At 36.6% G+C, this 23,999-nt stretch overlaps 1 long non-coding RNA gene across 8 annotated transcripts; it reads right to left on the bottom strand.

Moving 5' to 3' along the window:
• Positions 1-3,740: 3,740 nt before the first annotated feature.
• On the bottom strand, positions 3,741-21,471 carry LOC149771892 (uncharacterized). Of its 8 annotated transcripts, none has more exons than XR_016418136.1 (8): positions 21,052-21,471; positions 20,432-20,553; positions 16,934-17,048; positions 6,574-6,690; positions 5,524-5,720; positions 4,866-5,023; positions 4,563-4,669; positions 3,741-4,110 (listed from the first exon to the last, which is right to left on the bottom strand). It is a non-coding gene; the product is annotated as an uncharacterized LOC149771892 (long non-coding RNA). The 8 variants fall into 8 exon arrangements; XR_016418132.1 differs by having other exon boundaries at positions 3,744-4,110; XR_016418135.1 differs by having other exon boundaries at positions 3,742-4,110; positions 20,432-21,471.
• Positions 21,472-23,999: the final 2,528 nt, after the last annotated feature.

The raw sequence follows: 23,999 nt of genomic DNA, 5'->3' as shown, positions 1-23,999 counted from the left end.
TATTAATAAATTCGGATTACTTCCTCCAGTCTGCTACAGTAATTCATGCCCATTGCACTCATAAATTGATTATAGTCCTTGCAGTATTTTGTGTGGGCCACAATATTTTAATTGATGCAGCTGATGCTCCATTCTTCAGTTCAGTGTTGATTCAAACATAGCAATGTCCCTTTGGGATGTGTGCATAAATAAAGAATGCCTGTCCCTTCATTACCACACTTGTTGAATTTATCGTGTCTCTCTGAAAACTGTACCATGTGAGAAAGAATTTTATAAACAAACTGGACATAAGTATTGCTAGACATATACTCAGACCTGAGACTTCATAAAAGACTGCTTACTTGTGAGGCATTATTAGTGCTAGGGCTTGAGGTAATAACTTGCTATATGTTTGGTAAGGCAAAATAAGGGGCCTTATGACTTAAACTGAAACTGTGAAAAAACAAAAGGTTCAAATGCAATAAACTTTTGTTTTTCCTCATTTGTTATATTACAGTGCCATGAAAGGTCATTTCTTTTATCTTTTTAATCCCTTGCCAATTTTAAGTCATCATCACTAACCAAGTCTCTAAATCAATTCTTGGCATATTTAGCTAAAATGGTGTCTACTGTTCCATTATATCATTGATTGTTTAGCTTGCTTGTATGGAGCTTAACACCATTTTTCAGGACATCATAGACTTTACATGGCAGCCAACATATTTATTGGAAGAAATCAACACACATAACGCTACTGGCAAGCTTTCTCATATACACACATTGGTTGGACTAGAGAGAGTTGATTAGTGATGTGTATGCCTAGACCATTCTATAATCCAGGGCCCCATGATTGAATACAGCTTAAAGAAATTAACCCTAATTCAATTTCCTTGTTGCATTTAAATCATAACACCCACCATGCAAAGTGACACATGTCTCAAGATTTTCAAATTTGTATATGTTTTGCAACTTTTAATTCTGAGTTGATGCATGTGGATGTGGAAATTCAGTTACTGAATACTTAGCTACTTATATAAGGAGCTCTCACACTGGTAAAAGCATGCAATTGGGATTGTATTTGCAAGAGGGCAATTAATTGTTCAAAATACTGTTTTAGCTAACTACATATGCGAAGGGTTGATGTATAAAAAAGAGGATCAAGAAATCCTAGCTGGTAAAGATAATTGTATCCAACTTGATAGAAAGTGAGAAGGCCTTTTAATTTTGTACAGCAGTTTCATTAAGGAACCAAGTATAATACCATTAGAAGTTTATGAGCAGCAAAAACCACATTTAGGATCAACTAGACATCAAAACCATATGCAAAGTTCCATTTACGGCCAACCAGACATCAAATAGGTCATCTAGTGAAAGCACAATGTCAAAATGACCAGCCATCTAGGAGAAGTAGCAAGGAAGGGGTTTTCCAGATGCCCATTAAAACAGCCATATTGGAGGTTAGATTGGCACTATTTTCATTTACGTCCAACTAGACATAAGAAGTCTTTCACTGATATAACGATTCATTCAGGAGAAGTAGTTATACCAAGATTTTCAGGATGGCCACATTGGTGGCCTTATAGGATGTCTGTACAGCACCATAATTCTCATTCAGGACCTGCTAGACATCAACATAAGTATTTTGTACACATGTTGACACGCTGACACAATTATCCATTCAGAAGTAGCGATAAAAAGTTTCTTAATATGGCTACTGTGGCAACCACATTGTATGTGTGAGTGGCACCATCTTGTTTTTTCTTCCAGATATTTTCACACAAATATCATATTTAAAGATAACATGAATTCATACAAGATCTTGTCGGTTTATTTCATAACAGATTTTTCCCTCATATTAATATAATCTTTTGAAAACATTTATACATTATAGTTCTAGAAATTTTTCATGCTCTCAGAAACTATTAAAATCACAGCAGAAAGTGTTATGTTATATCTTTATTCAGCACTGAAAAATATTTATGAACTCTTAAAGTTTTTTCCCCTATATTAACTTAATTTAATGAAGATTTTCAGACTATAACCTTTCCATTGGATTTATTTTTTCAAACATGGCGTAAAAAGTATGGTATAGTAACCAATTTTTACATTGCCTTCACCATTGCAGAAATCTCTATAATCAATTTCCTAGTAAAGAAAAGCCAAGAAAATAAATGGACAGTTAATATTCACTTCAGGATCACAGACCTGATGCAAATATGTCATTGTTAAATCAAACATTTTTATTGTGTTTCTTTAGACCTAAATATATATATATATATACTTGCTGTTACTCTAAACGAAGGCTGGTGATCCAGTTGATAACCTTTTGGGTTTTAAGGATGTCTTTAAAATTAAGGCCTTAAAAATGTTGAGATCTTATATTAAAAATGACAATTTGAGCCTTGCAGATTCATGTCCACAGGTGCCCAAATAAAAAAAAAAGGGGGGGGGGGTGCAAGGGGCAAGCTTGTTGGTGTGTTATAAAATAACTGACTTATCATCGGTGTGCTGACAGGTGATGTGTAATTAAATCACTGTTGTAATATTAATAATGAGTGAGTCTGCACAAAGGAATTTCATACAGCTAAACTAGCTCAACTACTAGAGGCAATTAAGAAATATATCCACATTCGTGATTCTGTCAAATGGCAGATACAACAGCATCTGGAAGCTCAAGTGGCATTTACAGAAGGTAAAGAGCCACTATACTTATCTTTTAGGGATGTGCTTGGATTTTGCCCTCAAGCTGGAGCAGTCATAGGATATATAATAAATCGCCACGGTCGGAATTTATCCCCAAGCTGGGGTAATCGATGGGTAAAGTCTTATCCACAGTCGGGGTTTTATTCAAGCTTCAGATGCAAGTTTTTGTGCATTTCCATGCCCTTGCATAAAACACAGTTACACGTTTTTTTATATAGATATTTTTCAGTTGTAGACAGGAATAATAAGTATTTGCGAGTGTTTGAAATGAATGGGTTCATTATGAATTGAGTGGCACTACATTTCAAAAGCAAAATTGGATTGAAATGCAAGAACTGTAGTACGGAATTAGTGTTGGTTCTGGATCGTAGAATGAAATTGTGTGTGTGTGATTGGATTTTTAACGTAGCTTGAATAATTTTTCAGTCATATTGCTACGATGTCTGCAGTGTGGCAGTTTACAGTGATGTATAGCACTGGGGCATCATGCTGCAAACATGTGGTATGATGTTGCACCCAGTCACATTATCCTGACACCAGGCCAATCAGTCCTAACACTAACCTCTTAATGCTGAGCGTCTAGCGAGGTAGCTGTTAATACCATTTTTGTAAGTCTTTGGTATGACTTGGCTGGGGTTTGAACCCATGACCTCCCGCTTCTGAGGCGGACGCTCTAACCACTAGGACACCGGAGTGGTCAGAATGGAATTGTAACAATTACAATGGAAGCAATTTGTATTATGCTTGTTGGGGCATTCCTCACTGATGGCTGTCAGTGACATCATCAAGGGAATGTGTAACAGCCACATTTTGTAAGAACAAGGTGTAGTTGGTGAACAATACAGACACTTTTCTGCCATTTCCACTGGCATCATCTCATATGATGTTATTTAAAAAAACTTCCTACAACATACTCACAACATATAAAACCTATATGCAAATCTGATGAAAGCTGCTTGTGTTTCTGAAACACATATTCCATACTGGTGGCAAGAATGTCCAAATCTACATTACAAAAATGAAAACATTACCATCCATCTAGGAGTTGCAAATGTATGAAATCCTCTTGTTGGGTAGTTTTACTAACAGGCTTTACAGCAGGGCCTTCCATTAGATTTAAATGTGGCAGGTAAGTTGACAAAGTAGGGTGGGGGTTTGGGGGGACCTACCCCAATGGGGATAATTCATTTTTTTTTTAAAGTAGCATGGTGTAAAGTAAAAGTAGATGGGCTGATAAGGAATCCACTGAATTTACAGACTAAAGGTTCAGACATTTGTTTTTAAGAGAAAAATGAAAGAAGGAAACAATACAACAGATATTTTAATATGACTTTAATGTTTATTTTCTAGATTTAATTAAGATTATGAATCAGAATCAGTCTCCAACTCCACTGTAAAGTTTATCTATTACTTCTTCTGCTCAGGCACCTGCAAATTAAAACAAAATTGTAATGCTTAAATAAAGTCATATCATCTCAGCACTAGTTACATATGCAGAAGTCATGTTAATCAGCATTATAAAAATGTATGAAATTTTCTTCACTGCACTTGTGCTTCCCTTACTATCGTTAAGCCATGATACAAGATAACTTTGCACTTACTTGTCATTTCTCGCAAGTGGATGGTGCAATCAATTTGCACAAAGATGAATTTATTTCATCCAAATATTTCATGTGAATAAAAATTCCAAATGGAGGCACTTGTCCGATCAGACAAGATATATGCATATTGTAGTTAGCTGGACTCTAGCTCTGATAGTCCTGGGCAATAGGATAAGCTGATTTTGTTATCAGTTTAGAAATGCATCCGCTTTGCAAATACTATGCTTTAAAAGACGAAACTGAATCCAATATTGATGAAATAAGAGTCATTTGGATTACCTTGTTTTTTATCATTCTGCGTTGGTTGGGTGCATATTTGAGGGTCTCTGATATGGTCTCTTCCATTCCATTTGCCTTTGCTTTGCCATTAGTTTTCAAGCAGGCTTCTGCAAGAGTAATACAATGTTTTAAAATAAGTTTCACAACAAAGGATGCATTGCATTTTTCTAAATGCCAGCAATAATCAATGGAATATTTTTAAAACATGTACTTTGAAATGTGGTCTCAAGTTACTTTATCAATTCATTTAAAAATCTCTGGCAAGTCACATGAAAAACACAATTTAAATCAAGCCATACTTACTTATCAAAACCTGACATATCACAAGCTCTTGAAATGCTTTTTTCCCTTTACGTCCCTTTGGACTATACTCTGGCCAGTCTTTTTGTTTTAAGCTTTTTCATCATCCTGCAGACACTATCCCCAATTGTAAACCTGCCAAGGGAGCTCAAGTAGCATATCTGAAAATAATAATAATAATAACATTACTATTTTTTGATTTTGATATTATTATTAGTAGTAGTATTTCATGATCGATGTGACAAAATATGCTTGTATATAGTTATTTTTTGCCATGGTTTTGCAAGCAAATTTAATTTCTCTAACTTGAAAAAAATTTGATAACATTAACTATGCAACACAATGTACTAATAGCAATTATAAACCAAATTAACCACCGTGAATCTATTAACTTCATAAATGACATTCACTCAAGGATTGAATTAAAGTAGCCACATAATATGTAATAGTGTATATGTAGTAAAATACCTGTTACATGTTCATCTCTAAACATGTTTTGGCCTACATCCGTAAGACAAAACAGCCGACCACTACATGTTCACCCCACCTCCAAAAATAATTATACAGGCACTGCAGAACTTGCATAATGCATATTGAGGTTCACAACAGCAAATAAAGGTTATAACAGTTTTTTTAAATAGAAAATAAAGCCCCAATTTACCATCTTCTTGGAGAGTTTAGGATTCTCCTCCAACCTCTGGCAAAGGCCCTCTAGTTCCTCCACTGAATCACATGGCATTGCAAGAATTTCTTCTCTATATTCTGTGTCTGGGCCTTGTGTATGAACTTGGAGGGCCAGCTGCTCCAACAAATTCTCAATATTTGTGTCCAGTTTCATAAGTACATTGAACTGGAAATCTGTAACAGATTTGTGATGAAATTAGTTTTGAAAGATCAAGATCATTATTATAAACTCCTTAAAAAGATCTGTACAGTGAACATGGGTTTAACAATGAAATATATTTATGGAATGAAATACATGGTTTTTGTACAGTTTATATGAAAACTTTTCCCTATAATCCTTTATTTTTTTATTCCCTGGATATGTTGTTTCACTGCTGGTGTCTGTAAAGTCTGCATTCAATGTAGATGGTTTAGGCGTCTGACTTACACAAGACAATGGTATACATCAGAAAGAAAAATAAAAAAAACCAATGGAATGATGAACAGTCGACACATCAATGATAAACAATTCATTGTTTATTTGCACAAATAAGTCTTGAACAGTATGTTTTATGACCTATAATTTAATTAATTAACATCTCACAATGTTCTGAAATAACAGTATCTAAGCTACAAGAGCTTGTGCTTTCATGTCATAATCTTCCATTTTGCAAACAAATTTTGATGTTGAATCAATGTATATGACCTTAGCATTGAACACTAACATTCAAAATGTCTACAAGATGACAAGACTATTATCAACTGAAATGACAACAAACCAATGAGTTTTACGTGCATTGAACATAAGCATTTTTAAATGCTACAAAATGTGTTTTTAGTGTATGGCCACAAATTACCCAACATTATGTCAAACATAAAACAGTTCTACTACCTTAGATGAGAATTAAATTCATAAATACAGTGTATAATTGACCTACTCGTATTTAGAGAGCTGTAAATGAAATAAGAGATTATATAAAAGTCAACACCTGTAGTATTTGTTTCATTATTCTATAATGTACATTTTTTTTCCATCCTCAATACTTACTACTTGCAAAGGAACTGGCAGAGAGAAATCTTTATATTCTCCACTCCAGAGTGGATGGGGATGGTGATGGTGTTGTCCTTCTGGATGCAGCTAAGAGTATAAAGATTATCACTACTCCTTAATTGCAGTAAAAAAGAAACAAAGAAATCAGACTGGATTTTTTGGCATGTAAACAAAATGCATACTGGTTGCAATGACCACTGTATATAAAGCAGTGATACAATATATCACAAAATGCATTCTTTTTTAACAAAACATCTAATCTCATATATACAGCATCATGAGTAAGTAAGTACTCTTAAACACATCTTATTAAACAGACAGAAAAATGATGAAATTTATACATACTTTAGATAAAGAATTTCCAATTGTGGCATGGTATAAAAGCAACTGATAAAAAATAAAAAGAGACCAGATAAACTAAATAGAACATACCAGCAGGATAAGAGGAAATCTTAGAGTCTGCAAAATACTCTCCATTTCAGGAGGTTTTGGATGAGATGGCTGACCAGAAAGGTTTCCACTTGAGATTTTCATCTTTAAATAATCATCCTAGAGTGCACCAAAGTCATGTGAACTTGATCCAATTCCAACATTACTGCTGCTTGAGTGCTTAGATCCAGTATTGCCTTCACTAACTGATGTTATTAATACCTCTCTCTCATCAGCATAATTTCCATCATTTTTCAAAACTCCCATTGTAAAACCTCTGCTGAAGAAACTAACACTACACCATAAGGATTTAAAGAACTACTGCCCGGTTTCTAATCTCCAATTCATATAAAAAATCTTACAAAAGGTTGTTCAATCCCAGCTTGCATCTTGTCTGAATTCAAACAGTCTTTTTAGCAATGTACAATCTGCATATCGCCCTTGCCACAGGACACAAATTGTGTCTGCAAATAGATTACACTCCAGCCCAGTTGATCTATGTTGTGGTGTTGCACAGGGGTCTGTTCTTGGACCTGTTCTCTACACTCTATACACTCAGCTGCTCTCAAGTGTCATAGATCATCATCCAGTGTCTCACCAACTGTACACTGATGACACCCAAATATACAAATCTAGCCACCCAACTGAAGTTGATGCTACCATCCAAGGTGTAGAGATGTGCATTTCTGATGTGAAATCATGGATGACTTGTAACAAGCTGCAGATGAATGATGATAAAACTGAGGCCATTCTGATTACAACACAAAGACTTTCTCATTCACATCCTTTACCTCACACAATAAATATCAGCAACACCAACATTAAATTCATACAATCAGTACAAAACCTAGGTGTTACTCTGGACAGTACTCTCACATTGCACCAACATGTCATGAACATATGCAAGGCTGCATATCTTGAGCTGAGACGCATCAGCTCCATTTTCAGATATCTTTCAGTTGATGCCACTAAAACACTTGTGTGTTCATTACTACTTTCAAGACTGGACTATGGTAACTCAATTATGTCTGGTTCATCTTAATATCTACTGCAGAGACTTCAAAAAGTTCAAAACATAGCTGCTTGGATCATACTTAGAGTACCACAATCAGAGCACACCTCCCCGCTGCTCTGTACCCAACACTGGCTATCCATTCGATCCAGAATCAAACACAACATTAGTTCTCTGTGCTACGTTTCACTGACAGACTCTAGTCCAACATACCTATCCGACCTCACCTATGTGTACACACAAGCAAGATACTTACACTCCTCTTCCGACAATCATATACTCATTATTCTCACTATGAAAACAAAGTCACATGGACAGCATTCTTTTGCATACCAGGGCCCAGCAACATGGAATGAATTGCCCACTGAACTTAGACACAAAGACGCAGTGATCCCATTCAAGAGTGCTCTCAAAACTACTTATTCTGACTACAAAAACAAACTTAATGACTTAATAATGTTAACTACCTTAAATATTCTCAGCATGTTTTTTATGTTTTCTAATTTCATGGTGTTTGTTTTTGTAATCATATCATTGTGTATGTTTTTATGTTGTCTAATGTTGCAAAGCGCTTAGAGCTTCTAAAGATTAGGCGCTATACAAAGTCCTCATTATTATTATTATTATATTTAGCTTGGATGAATATTTTTTAAATCAGTGGCCATAACTAAAAAATGGGATTTTGTTTTATGATCATAAAAGTATGTTGGACACCATCCATGATGTACAATGCTGTCTGACATTTCTATGCACCTAAGGTTTCCATCTCAAATATTAAAGCAAAATGCATACCGAATTTGACAGATTGACGAAAATTAAAAAAAGCAATGCTTACCATTTGAAAAGAGGCAATTGTCACTAGAATATTCTATTCAAAATGATATTAATTTTGGACACAGGGGATACCACCCCCATGTTTTCCTGACTCGTGATATGTCAGCCTATTCTGTGCACAGCTTTAAAAGATGTAATGTTTATCCATCGAGCTATAGAAATGAAATACATTTACTGTAGACTGTTTCTGTCATCAGTTGAGTAATTAGGTCAGGTTTATAGCTAGTTTACAAAATTCAATGTAGAATGCCAATAAATGACAAGATATATTTTTGCAAACTAAAGTGATCTTGAAAAAAGATTAGTAAAGTTTAACATTTTATAAAAAATAAGCTATTATGTGGAAAAGAAACAACAATGAAATAGGATGCAATGTGTTTACGTCTAGTTTTGGAAGGTACCGTCTCTAAGGTACCGTCATAATTGTACCGTAGTTTAATGGGTGGAAAGGCCATTGAAAGGTAAGGGCAGTGCGGAGACCATCGAGTATGTTCCAGAATAGCTGAATCTTTGTAGATACATAGATCCATTCGTAACTTCAGTCCGCAAGCGAAACACTGTACTTCGTATCCAAATCCTGACTCAGGTCCGAAGTAGACAAATCCTGTTCTAGCTAAAACATACGAAGAAGGTAATCTTCCCTATCCGTAGGCCATTTTTGAAACGTGTCCAATCGACGGGCACAATCACAATAGTCAGGTAAGAAGACTGGAAAATGGTAGGGTTTGAACTTGGAGTTCTCACTGGATTTCTCACTCGATTCTTGCTGTGGCGAAGTCATCCTTCTGGTTGGTGGCTATGCTCTTACAACCAATGTTTTATACCGACATGTCCATACGGCAAAGTAAAGTGGGTGGGAAGCCGCACTCGCTTCTGCTACACGATTTGATAGACTTTTTCCAAGGGTCGACTGACAATGTGGTGTGTGGGTAAGCGTACAATCTTGTTGGGTTGATAGGTGGTCAATTTCTCTAGACTGCAAGGCTTCTTTCAATACGCCAAAGTTGACCACTCAACTGGTACGATAATTCAGAGTAAGTCCTTTCACTTTACACTTCGTGTGCACTTCTCCTTGTTTGTCCCAGTATTCGTAGCCATAATTTTTGGGACCGCCACTGACGAAACTTAGAATCTTGTCATCGGGGTGCTCGTCTGTCCAGGCTCCTAAACAGTCTCCTTCGATGTCAGGGTGCTGTTGACTCGGGTGATCGATATAAATGCAACTGTCCATGTCAAAGTACATGACACGTTCCCCTAACAGTTCTAAAGCTTCGTACAATTTTAAGTGAGCATGAGCTGTCATGTAAGCTGCAATGATGACATTTCCAAAGGGGTCATCTTCTACAAAGTTCAGATCTTCTTCGTAATTCACCAAGATCAAATCCTCACGAACGACGTCCACGTGTTTCATGAATTTGGCTTTGTCGTGAATCATCTGAAAGTAGCGGGAAGGTTCGGTCAAATACTCCGTCTTGGGTAAACACGGTCATTGTGCCATTTTACCCCACAAGCAATTTAACATCACTTTGGCAAACGATCGCCTGCCTTCGTTTTTCTCAATGTGATCTAAAGTAATGCCTTCTTGTGCCCAGAATTTCTCTCTGAATGTCTTTTGGTCTTCGGGAGTGTGACACCAGGACAGATAGCCACTGGCTTCTTGCTCAGTTTCAAAAAGGCATCCACGTAGTCTGCGAAAATGCCTTTCTGCGTGGGGTCACCCTTGTGGAATTATTGTGTCTTGGGAAAGTGGCAAATTTCGTATACTTCTAACAGTTGGTATCCCATGTTCAGAGCTTTGAACAATTCTACGCTGACCCATGTCCCCGTCAAGGCCCGTTCTTCCTGGGTGTGATGACAAGGTTGATCTTGGTTGCACGTTTCAGCACAAGTACGGCACAAAGGAAACATAAGTTTGCCTTGGTAATGGCGAGGTAAGACGGGATGGTATAGGTTCGTGGGAGGCAAAACTTTACACTTGATCAAGCCTTCGTATTGTCGAATGTTTTTTAGGTCGATGTGTTTGGTGAACAATTGTGGGTGCCCTGCAGGAAAGCAACAATATTTGCACACGTAGGGATACAGTGAACACACGTCCAAGTATTTGATTTCTTCTCCTTTCTCTTCGTCAGCTTGGTACAGCAAACAGGTGGCATTGGTCCTTCCTCCGTACAAACTATCACTTGGGTTCAGGGGGTCCATGAACTGGTAACTTTCCATGAGGCGTTTAAACTCGGGATCGGTGTTCAAACGGTGATTGTATTTGTGTTCCCACATTTCCACCACTTGGTATCCTTCCTGTTCTAACTTTAGGCGTCGCTGACAAATGGCCTGGTACAAGTCTTCCATGGTTCGTTGTAAGAACTGATTTTTAGTGGCGCGGTCAGGGTAACAGACGGGACATCCGTGAAATAAGCAACCGTTAAACTCGTACATGATCTTGGGGTTTTCTAAGTCCCAGCCATCGACCGAATACATTCCGATGATCTTTTCGCCCTGTCCGTTGCGGGCATGCTGAATCCATTTGTCTTCCTTGTCGCACAAGTAATGCAACCAGCATGGGGCTTTGACCGAGTATTGATGTTTGACATAGTTGGTCGTTTGAGGACTGATGACAGCCACAGTGTTTTCAAGCATGAATCGTTGTCGGTAGACTAAGGAACACGCTTTGGCAATGGTGCAAGCCTCTTTTAAATGATCAGCCCCTCCGTGTTCCATGAACAGTTCTCGAAATTTTCCACAGCATCGCCGTAAAATGTCCACGTCGGAACGACGATACTTTAGCATTTCTTCCTGAAAGTCGAAAGGGTCGGAGGCGTGAACCTGGTACCAAGCGTAGAAAGTTTCTCGTTCGGTACGCATGTTGTCAGGGTCGTAATAGTGAGCCTGAGGCAAATGGGGTAGAACGGCGTGTTGATTGGCTTCTGTATTGAAAAAGTGTGGAAAGTACCCTTTAGCCATTTCTGTCATTCCAAACATTTTAGGCATTCGACTCAAAGGCATGGCTAAGTAGCTCATCGAATCTTTAAACTGCACTTGTCCCACTTGCATGAAAATTATTTTGGCTCCGTTCAAAGTGATTTTAGGACGCTCGATGCCACGTTCCGTATAGCATCTCAAAAGAAACTGTCCATCGTATCCGGAGAAATTGTGAGCCATCACCGTGGCATGGTGATGACATTCTCCATAATAATGTTCGATGTCCTCTTGGCTCCACGTCTTGTCGATGGGGTCTAAGACCCATTGTGTGAAATCGGCTAGTGTGTTCGGTCCTTGAAAGATTTTTTCACGCCCTCCAGGAATCTTACTGCAGTGAGGGCAATAACTCAAGATAGGTTCTTGAATCACTTCTCGCACGCTCGATGAGCCACACAGAAATTAGGAATGTGAATACCGGTCTCTTGCATGCATTCGAAATTGAAAAAGATGAAATTGCCTTTCTTCTTCTTGTGACCATCCTCTTTCTCTGGTTGGGATTGGTATTTTTGCATGTAGCATTGGTGTTCCAAGTCCACGATGCAGTGACAAATGTGACATTTTTTCTTTCCTGAACATACGTGTGCCTTGGTACTGTTGATACATAGACCTTGTCCATACATTGGGCACAATCTCAGGAGTTGACAAGCACATTTCTTCTGTGAAGCTTGCATCTTCAGATGTTGTTGGTAACAGGCAGGGCTGACAAATGTGCGCAGACAAGCAGGACAATGCACTGGTTCTTGCCCTTCGCTCAGACAGGGTTGAGAGGCCAAACATCCTGAGCATTTCGATCCACAATGTTTGTGTTGCTCTCGATTATTAAAACCATCATAAGTCACATTTCTCACAGTAATATTTGTATCCCAGGAATCCAGTGATAGTGGTAATGGTATCGAAATGGTCATCGTGATGATAGAGGTGAATGTATTTTCCATCCTTAAAGTATTTCCCTCGAAACAACAGAGACCCGCGCACTTCTTGAGGGTGCACTTTCAAGGTGTATCGTGGAGCTAGGGCATCTTGCAATTTTTGCATCTCAGGAATGCCACAGGATGTGTCTTTGGACAGGCATGCTTGTTGTAACAAAAGTTCTGCTTCATTTCGTTGTTTGGCTCGGTTCGATTTTCGAATGTTCTCCCAGGCTCTTTTCCATTCTACCGTGTCGTTCTTGTCGGCATAGGTTCATCCCACCACGATGGCTCGGGCTAAACACATGTGGTCTTGAAAATTGTTAATTTGGACAAGACTTGTTTTGGTAATGCGAAGGTTGTTGACCAATAAGGTCTTTCTGCATTGTCCGGTCCCTTGAGGAGGAGAGACGTGGGTCATGTCCAGTCTGGCTTTTCCATCGGTGATGTCAAACTGGTCATTAGATTGTTGCACGTGTTGAATCTTGTCCATGACTTTGTTAGTGGTCAATTCTGCAGGGCTGCTAAACTCGATCCAAACAGGGGATTTCAAGCCGTCATGTTGTATGGAAAGTCTCAAGCGATCATCTTCTTTGGGTTGACATTGTTGCTTGAGTGTGGTGAGCAAAGAATCCCACATGTCGGTGATCAACCCTTCTGCTTTCTCTAACAGTACTTCAGACTTGAAATCTTTAAACTTCACTGTGTATTTGTAAGCCGTAGTTCTAAATTTTCTAGAGGGACGCTTTTCCGTCTCTCGAATGTCATAGTACTTTTCAGGGTTGACTAAGGGTGGTAAACTTTGTTTAGAGGGTTTGGATTCTGGTTCACTCATGTCCTCTTCAAAATCACTGGCATGAATTTGTGCCAAGACTTCAGCCCTGGTACGAGGCAACAGATCACGTTTCTGCCTCTTACTTTCTTCTTCTTTCTTCTCAAATCAATTGGATCATTTCATCTCGATAGCAAAAAGTCAAATGACTAAAGTTTAAACACCATGGACTAATTTATAGTCATAGCAGACCAGCGTATATAAAGGGTATGTGTCTTGTCCTTTCACTATTCATTTCACTCTCAAACTGAGCACAACGATAGAAGAGACTACCAAGATCGAACGTTTCATCAGAGCTTTGCGAGGGGTCATTAGAAAATTCTCTTCAGACCAGCCGAGGGACTACTCTCCTTCCTTTCAAGATAAAAGTCAAGATACTTGCTATATCTGTCAGAAGAAAGGGCATTGGTCTTCAGAGTGTCCAGACCGTCAAAAAAGAAAAAAAAGGGGTTAGAAGAGACAAAAGTCAAGATACCTGTTATTATTGTCAAGAAAAAGGACATTGGTCACCAGACTGCCCAAAAAAGAAACAAGAGGAGTCAGAAGAAGAGAGGGATTCTTCAGAGGAAGAGGAAGACAAAGAGGAAGAAAACAGACAGGTGAAGAAAAAGAAACAGGAGAAGAAAAGAAGGGAAGAAAGTGAGCTGGAAGAGGAGGAAAAGACTATGACGGTGAAGAAATTAAAAAAACAGAGAGTGAACAATGAGACAGAATAAGTCTATGAACTTTTTAAAGTGCTCTGTTGTGAATTGTGAATTGTAAATATTTATAAAAGAATAAATTAATTATAAAAGGTAAGTGTCTTTGGGTTTTGATTTTAAAATAAGAACCTACACTCACGCACACTCATACACAGACAGGTACTATTGGGTAAAATGTTTTTTTTTAGTTATTGGCAATTGAAAGTCTATCTCTTTTCAAGAGACGTGGATGGCCCTGAAAAGGGCCTTTTTTGGTGTAAGGGGTGAGTTTAAACAATCAACTTTAACTGTTTTAAGCCTTTGCCATGGCCAAGGCGACTGCGTACTGTTGATGATGATTTCGTTGAAATCACTAAGGGTGGTGCGGTAGGCGTAGTCACAGGATTGGAGTGTTTAGCTTGGGAAGGTCGTATTCTCTTCGGCCGTAATAAAGAAGTCTGATACATTTGTTTCAGACTTCTTAACTCCGCTAAAATGTCTAACAGTACCGTGACCGTTTGATTTCGACACCCTTGTTTCTTTGCTGCTGCTTCTTGTTGTTGTTGTTTTTTTCTTACCTCTTCTTCTTGCTGCTGTTGCTGTAGGAGAAAAGCTTGTTCCGCTTCCTTTTGCTGTTGTATAAATTTCTCCAATTCTTCTTTCTGTCTCTGTCTAAAATTGTCCATGTGCGGTAATGAAGGAGAAGGTGACGAAGGTTCAGGAACAAATTCTTGCAAGGTAAAAAAATCCACACAATCCCAATTCACCTCTTCTGAAAGTAAGTCTGGGTTCCCTTGGGTAGTCTCCACCATCAGTGTACCCCAACTGATCGTTTTCTGAGTTTCTATCATGTTGAAAAACTGTCGCTTAGATTGACTGCGCACAGGCGCTAGCGAATCTATATAGACTATGTGACGTCACAGACTGCTCTCTTCGGATTGGACGTGGGCTGACTGAATTTTGTAACGCGTGTTTGGATTGGTCAACAAACTCAATCCGTTTCAATCCTTCCTCCCCCTATAAATAAGTACAGTTCACTGCATTCCTTCACCTGTTACTCAGCACCCCAACATGTGGACCGACGTACAATCTTCAACGCTTGTGTCTTCGATGATGTTCCGGACGGACATACCAATGTATGTCCGATCCAACTGGACAGTTATCCACAGGACAGACACCAGCCTGTGGATGCGAAGAATCTTATGTGGAACATCAAGGATGCCTCAAAAGAGTCTTAATCTATGGTCCTGCAGTCAGGCGCAGCCTAAGGTCAAGAAGAAGATGTCACAGATGCCCTTTATGTTAAGGGTATATTAACATAAAACCAAAGGCCCTTTTCAGGGCCATTCCTATCTCTCGAAAAGATCTTGACTTTCAATTGCCTACCCCTTTTTTTATTTTTTTGTTTAAAAAAATAATAAAAAAATAGAGACCCCTCCCTGTTTCAATTTTCGCCTGTTCCATTTTCATAGACCCATCAGGTCGGGACCTTATTAAAATAGGGTCCCGACCCTGTTCCATTTCCCCTAGACCCAAGACAGTCCCACGATTTATTCCCCATGTTCAATTTCCCTTGTCCCTAGAGTGAATAGTTTTTTTTCTTTCTCCCATGTTAAATTCCCCTTGTCCCTAGAATGGATATTTTTTTTTCTCCCATGTTAAATTACATAGTCCCCAGGGTGGATATACCCTTTTTAACATGGAAGTTCCCTAGTCCCTAGACCGTCCCTATTCACTACTACCATTGTCATTACCAGCCTGAAACCCAATTTAATGCCATTTGTATAAATTCATTTCAAATAAATATTATGATATAGTTGAAGTGTAAAGTCAAGCAAGTATTCTGTTTGCAGATTTTACATTTTAGATATTATAGTAAAGTCATATTTTCTCTTGTTTAGTAAACTTTATTGCAACTGGTTCCAAAATAGTAAATCTTATTTAATGTTCATTCACCAGAATAGGTATTAATACAATCCCGAATTAACTGTATGGTACTAAAATATACCCTGATCTTGTGTGAGATTGTAATATACAGAACTATACCTCAAGACAACAATAATATATTGAATTTATATTGTATCAAGACTGTCATGGTTATGAACTCCAACTTTATTCAGGTTTTTTCATAATAAATGATCATCTTGTGCTATGGTTGAAAAGAAATCAAAGTTCAGTTTAACTCCATTCTCTCCCCATTTGTCAGTTGTTAAGAGGCATACTCATCCTCAGTGTTATAGTAAAATGTAATCTTATTTGGATCAATCTTGGTGGTGTAATATATGAATGGAGAAAGAATATTATCATCCAGATTAAAATATGTTTTATTCAGACTCTACTAAAATTTTTAGTTGGATATGGGTTACGGAGCCTGATGTGTACGAACAAAGCAATGTGTACCATGTCCTTTTTAATTTAACATTTTAAACTCCTGCAGAAGAAAGAGATTTTTTAGATCCATTAAACTGTATTAACAAAAACATTTCTTCAGTATGATTTTCATTTACTTAGTATTGACAAAACTCATATTTTAAAGTTGTTGTTTATTTGTGTTTGGTTTGGCCTTTTATGGTAAACCAACACAAGTAAGTTATTTAGTGCCAAGGCACTTTAAGTATAGTGCCTTGCCCAAGGACACACCATGGTAGCTAACCCAGGTTGGTCTGACGGTAGAATTTGAACCTACCTTATTTCACAGGTCCAGAAAGCTAACCACTGAGCCACTACAGCTCCCCATCTTATAGTGGAATGCTGGTATACTTTATGATCAAGAAGGATGGGTTGGGGTATGCATGTTGCATCTGAAAAAAGTGATGGAATTTTTGTTTACATAATATTTTAGTCATACAATATGAATCATTTTCTATAGATTTAAGATGTATCAGATCAAGTTAAGAAAAATCATATATTCTGTTTCCTGGGAATGTACTAAAATTCACTGTTATTGTTTGATTTTTTGGTAGTAAGCTTACTTGGTATTTTTTTTCTTTTTAACTTGAATACCTAATTTGTTAACATCCTATTCTAAATCTTCATAGTTCTGTCTATTAAGTGACAACTGTTGATACATGTAGGGAAGTTTTTGTTTATATCTTTTGATTTTTGTGATTCTGGAAGTTGCAGTATTTGTTGTTGTATTATTAACCATTTCAGTAATTTAATGAATGCAGAGTATACTGCTCTATAAATGAAATTTAAGGGAAAATAATGTAAAAGTATGTTTCACTGCAAATATAAATTGTTTAAAATAATATATCATTTATCATATGACTATTCAATTGTTGTAACTAGTATTCCATCCAATATCTATATATTAAAATATGTCTTTTCATACAGCTGGTGATCATTTAGATACAAGTCCAATTGAACATAATCAAATTATCAGTGCAGGTGTTTTTATTAGTAGTAGTATTGCAAGTATAAGTGTTAGTATTAAGATTTCATAAACAGGTATGATAAGTGTATCATAATGTTTAAATGATGCTCCTTGTTACAACATAAAATATGTTCATTGAAACAAATGGTTCACTGGTAAATTGGCAGCAAAGGTCTTCACTGAATTATGTTGCATAAACTATTTTACAATAAAACATATATGATGCATCTCAATTATGATGAATGTGAGGAGGAGGATTAATAATAATGCAATTTAAGTTATCTTCATAAGTTCTAGCAGATGTGTAATTTTTATGTGGTTCATCATCAGTTTGAAACTGGTCTATGATTTCTGGATCTGGACATATCTGGTCCCCTGCTGTTGTGCTGCTATGGTCTTTACAGTTCATTAGGATATCAGTTACACTTGGTTTACATTTAGAACCCCATGGGATGGAATGCCCAGTTTGAAACTGAGAGAATGGTTAATTATCCATAATATAACTCCTGCAGTTATTATTAGGTTTGATATCAAGGTCTTTCTTTAAAAGCTTTTCAACTCAGGTTCTGTTCTACCATACAGATAAATAAAGTCAAATTCAAGGCTTTCAGATTTGTCCAGTTTGTTTCATGTGTTGCGGCAGACAGACTGTATATTGCCACTGTACCATATAAATATCAGTGCTTAGTCTGCTCTCAGTTGCTGTGGTTTGATTAGTTACAAGTGTCATCACATGTGACTAATTATTGACCAATGTAATGAAACTTGTATAATTAGAAGGCTGTATTTAAAAACTCTAAAGATCTTAAATGTGTGCTAGAGGGTAGGGTTAGCAGTTATACTCCCAATTATGTTTGTGATGAGCAAAAGCAGCTGCACAAATTTGAGCTTTTAGTTTGGTTCTGGTAGGGTCAAAGGATGCAGGTACATTTTACATTCATTTTTTACTAGAAATAGCTATTTTCAATATTTTTCTGTGACAAGGCAACTAAAAGAATCAGTATGTGCCTTATGCATGAATAAAGTTCACTAGTACTATAACAAATTAGCATACTTTTCATCACCCCTCTACCATCAAGATTTTTTTATATTTACCTCTGTAGCAGACACAAATAAAAGTCGGCAGCTCATTTGCAGACTAAGTTACACATATGATCTCCAATGCTCATCTAACTGTGACAGGCAGTCACCAACAAGCCAACCTATTTCCATGCCTAACTCAAAGTAAATCTGAACCACATTATAGATTTAGCTTATGTGTAAATTTATAAATGCTAGGCTTGTGATAATTAGGTTCATGCCTTCTACCTTAAAAATTAGAGGGATGTCAAAATACGAAACTATCCAGTGAGACCTATGATGTTAATTTTAATCCCTATGGGATTTGTGACATAAAAAACCCAAATGCTTTATGTATTAAAAGGTAACTAATGGGGGCAGGATCTGCAGTGAATCAATGGTTAGTATGCTAGACTCCTGATAAAAATGTTTGTGTTAAAATCCTGTTATCAAGTCAACCAGGTTACCTACTGCAATGTACCCTTGCCTTACTCCAATTCCCTCAGTACTCAGTAAACAACTAGTGTTGCTGTACATAACAAAACCAGTCCATATTGATTTTACATATTTTACTAAATCCTGACAAAAATAATTCTCTAAATAAAGAATGATTAATATGTGATGGTCTCGCATGTAATCAAACTCTTCCAAGCTTTTAATGATATGAACCGATTTATCAATGTTTATCAAATTTGCACGAAAAACTATTTCTTATTTGTCATCAAATATGTTCAATGTTTTGATCATATAAGCATTTCTGCTACATTAGATCAAAATAATCTTTTTGTCAGAAATAGAGCCCTTATAGTATTTGCAAGGTCAACCAATCAGATGCAGAATTTGAGTTTAATATGAATGAATATTTTTTTACAAAATTGCTCTTTTGCTATATCTTGATGAGATAAATCTATTCACCAAGTCTGATAAAATTAATGAGAAATAGTTTTAAGAGCAGTAGCAAGAATGGCTAGTGAGATGTAGAACCACCACATTATATGCATAGATTTTGCTTATAGCCTCAGACATACAAGCAAATAATTAAACAAGTCAGATCTAAATTGGATCATAAACACTGTTGTGCAAATCATAAGAAACTCTGCCAATCAGATGCAAGGTCACTTCACTACCATACCTTTATCACACTCATAATAAGCATCATTGTGAAACGTGACTATATAAGCCCAATGGCCAAGCATGATCAAACTTGAATCAGCAGTAGTGGTTATAACCTCATGTATTTGTATGCATCTTCACTTCTTCGATCTAGATCTCATTTATATAAGCATGTATTCTAAGTTTAGTAAAAACTGCACTACATGTATAAATATTGCATGCGGTGGTAACATACTCAGATGAAAGATCACCTTATTATTATTAATGGTTAACACTCATCAAACTTCAAGGACAACTTAATGATTTTAGCCTATATTGTGGAAGTATGACTTTTAGGCTGGTTAAAAAACTCAACTAATCTTATACATGATCACATGTATATACTTGGATTTTGCTCATTATTAGATTTATCCAAGATGTTGATTTAAGCCCAAAACCAAGTTTTATATAAACAAATTGATCAGAACTATGGACTCCAAAGTAGCTAATTTCTTACTGTTGAAAGACAGAAGGGGATGTGAAATAAATAACACACTCTGGACCATTACATAAACCCACTTAGCCTTTTGACCAGTTGAGATAAAATATCAACAATAATGTTAAATAAGATTGATAAATTATGTTTTCTCACATTACCTCTAGCCCTTTTCAACATGGATGGTATTTTTCTTCCACATATGTCAGCTCTTAATTAGTGGCCCTTTCCCATCATGAATGTTGTAGGTGAAACTCTCAGAATTAGGCTTTTTAATTTATATCTGTAGAAGAAAAAAAACTATTGGTCTGCATATATCAATGTCACCATTTCTGTATTAGATTAAAATACCATGTGTGTGTGTGTGTGTTAATTTTAGAATTTAAGCAAACTTGTCTCCATGTGTTTATTTTAAAACTGATGATGATAACACATAACAGGTTCAATGGATAAAATGTTATTTCTTACTTCTTACAACTGCTCATTATATCTGAATTTACATTCAATGTTTGTTTTAATTAACATATTTGGGATAATGGGCAAATTATTTATTTTGTAGTTTATCATTATATCATTTACCAGTCTTTTATCATTCAAATATGTAAAATATAGTACCATTATACTGACTTCATATTCTATATGATATCCCAGCAATACATATTAAGCAGATAAGTGCAAATAAAAATGTTCAGAATGTAAAATTTACTCCAAGCTCAAAGAAGATCAGCAAAAGATAATATCCAACAAATTACCAAACAAAAAGCGAAGTTAACGCAGTTACCTTTATTATGATGTCTCCAACACCAACGGTACTGTACAGCTACGTCTTCTGAGTTTTACCGTCATCTTGTCTTTCAAACCAGAATTAATTTCTTGAGCTCTTACAAAATGAAGAAACTTTTAAATACTATAATTTAAGCAGTTTCTTTACATGCCATCAGATAAATTATGGCACAGTGTTATGTCTGTCAGCAAAACGCAACTTCACATTTGGACGGCGCGCTGTGTGGGCATCGCCGACACAGCAACTGACATGAATTCTCTATTAGCAGACAATGATTCGGAATAAATCCTTCGCAAATCTAACATTCTCGATTTTTCATAGTTCCACTTTTCATTGTTGCATCTGTTTGATTGTACAATTGCTAATGATGTTCAATGAATCAACTTCAATTCATCTGCTGTCTGAAATCCCGGTTCAGTTGGTATTTTCTTCCGCGCATGATGCCGTGTAAATAAAAGATACGGTCGACATTCAACGTGGTTTAGGTTAATTTATTATTTTTCTTTATTAAGGTCATTTGCAGAAATTGTTTCGTTAGGGTGAGAAAAAAAAAATATAACAAAAAGAAAACTTTCTTTTCCAACGCTAATACTGTATATATTTCAATTTGTGATTGATGCTATAAATAAAAAAAAATAATAATAAAGCATTTTAGCCCGTGGCTTCGGCACGGCACTCGTTTTTGTGGGTTTTTTAAAATGTTGTTAGTGTTGTTTTGGGGTTGTTTTTTGTGTGTGTACCACACTAAAAAACATACCAGGTATTAGGCCTAACGTAGGAAAAGAAATTATCCTCTATTTATTACTATTCTTACTGTCAAATGACGCAAAAGTGATCAAATTGCTATTAAGATTTTGTTTTGTATAACACTTACCGCTCGTTTTCCTCGAGATAAAGCAGCCACTTCAAAATGATTATAAAATCTGTGACAGATGAAAAACGTGGTTTAAATAATTCGTAATCGCCTGCCTTAAAATACTGTAGGAATTTGCTAATGTATTTCATGGCCCTCGTTTGAATAGATACCAACGATCATGTATATCGACCAAAATTTGTATATTCCTGCCCACAATCATGTATTTTGTATTAAACCGTATATTACACGAGTGCTCTGTGGCAAACTCGGGGGGGGGGGGGGGGGTCTCTATTATACCCAGAGGCGTAGCTATGATATTTTGCGCCCGGGGACGAACTATAAAATTGGCGCCCCAGCCCCCTCCCCGTTTAATCACATTTTTGAATATTACCCTTGTTTACTTATTATAATGTAACGTTGTAAGCCTCATTTTGGCGCCCCTGTACCTTGGCGCCCGGGGACATATGTACTCCCCTCCCCCCCCCCCCCCAGCTACGCCTCTGATTATACCTGCTGTATCAGTTGAGAAATATATTGAACAGATCAGGCCCCAATAATCTCGCTCTGAAAAACATTAAAATAATTATATGCAGAATATCGGTAGGTCTCCCTCTTGCCGAAAATGTCAGCACCATATATATTTTGCAAGTAATGTAATGGGTATAATAACACACACACACACACACACACACACACACACACTTTTTTGGGAGTGGGGTGGGGGCACCGGACAGATGCCCCCATTTCCCAAAAAAAATAAAAAGTATTTTATATTTGTGTATTTCCCACTCAGATGTGTTCTACGTTTTATTAAAACAAAATTTTATACAAAAAAATTTAGTTTTTAGAATTTTTGATGGGGTATTTATGTTTCCATAGTGTTATCTAAAGGGTTGTTCGTCCGGGTCTGGTTTCCCTCACCTTGCTCGAAGTTCCTTCCCTTGAAATGTTTTGTAACCTTTGCTATATGTCGCCTAGGTCTCAGTGTTTGCTATATGTAATGGTGTTATATTGTGTGTATGCTATATTTTCTTTATGTTTGAGACAGCAAGTATAGATCAAATATCTTTCCCAGTTGTATTTCTTCCTTTATGATGTTATATTGTATCTTTTAATTTGTTTTATGGTTTTCTAATTTTGACGATGGAATGGTGTACTATTTAGATTTTGTTTAAAAAAAATAATTTCCTATTTTATTATTCGAGTGAAAATATGTGTCGTTCCTCATAATAGTCTTTAAAGATGTTGATAGGTAGGTTACGCTCGATCCAAGGTTCACGCTTCTTTATTCTCTATGTGTTTTTCCTGGGTCGCTTTAGGCCTCCTTTATTTAGTTTATCTGATTATGCTTTATTGAAAGATCCAAACGTATTTATGAGACCACATTATTCTATAGTGGTCAACCATGCAGTGCGGGAGAAGTTAGTAGGGTTTTAAACTAAGTGTTATACAGTATGTATTTGTGTCTTTATTTTGTCTGTTTATGTTCTACATTGGGTGTTTTCAAAGACTCATGATGGGCCTGTGCACTTCACTGAGCCCTGTGACTTATCCCCATGATGTCATCGCCATTTACTTCCCCCTTATATTTTCCCTGTATCCCTTCCTATATATGTCTTTAGAATTTTCTTTCAGAGAAAGAAGAAAAAAAATTAAATTACAAAATTCTTTTAATTTTTCTTTCTTCCTTTCTTCCCTTTTCTCTTTAAAAAAAAAAAGTTATATGGGTTTCTTTGAAATATTTGAAATAGAATTTGAAATTTTCTTTGAAATATGGCTGTTGTGGGGTGCGAGGAGGGGGTATGGGTATGGCATCAGCTCGCAATTGCGCTACGCGACCCTTCGGTCTGTAATACCTATTCCTCCCTCCCCCTCTCTCCCCCAATTCCAACATCAATTGCGTTATATCAACCTGACGGTAGGTATCTATTCGTCGTAAGACGTATTGAGTTCTTGTTGTGGTTAATATTCTTATTTTTTTGCTCTACTCTACATTTTATATTTTTGGTTACCTCCTCCCTAATCCAAGCTTGACTTTTACTTATTAAATTTTGCATAAATCTGTTTTGTCTCTATATTTTAAAATTAG

This window comes from Sinohyriopsis cumingii, unplaced genomic scaffold (genome assembly GCF_028554795.1).
Source record: "Sinohyriopsis cumingii isolate HCF-2022 unplaced genomic scaffold, ASM2855479v2 utg001603l, whole genome shotgun sequence".
In the NCBI taxonomy this organism is placed as follows: domain Eukaryota; kingdom Metazoa; phylum Mollusca; class Bivalvia; order Unionida; family Unionidae; genus Sinohyriopsis; species Sinohyriopsis cumingii.
This window is presented reverse-complemented; position numbering and strand designations above follow the sequence as displayed.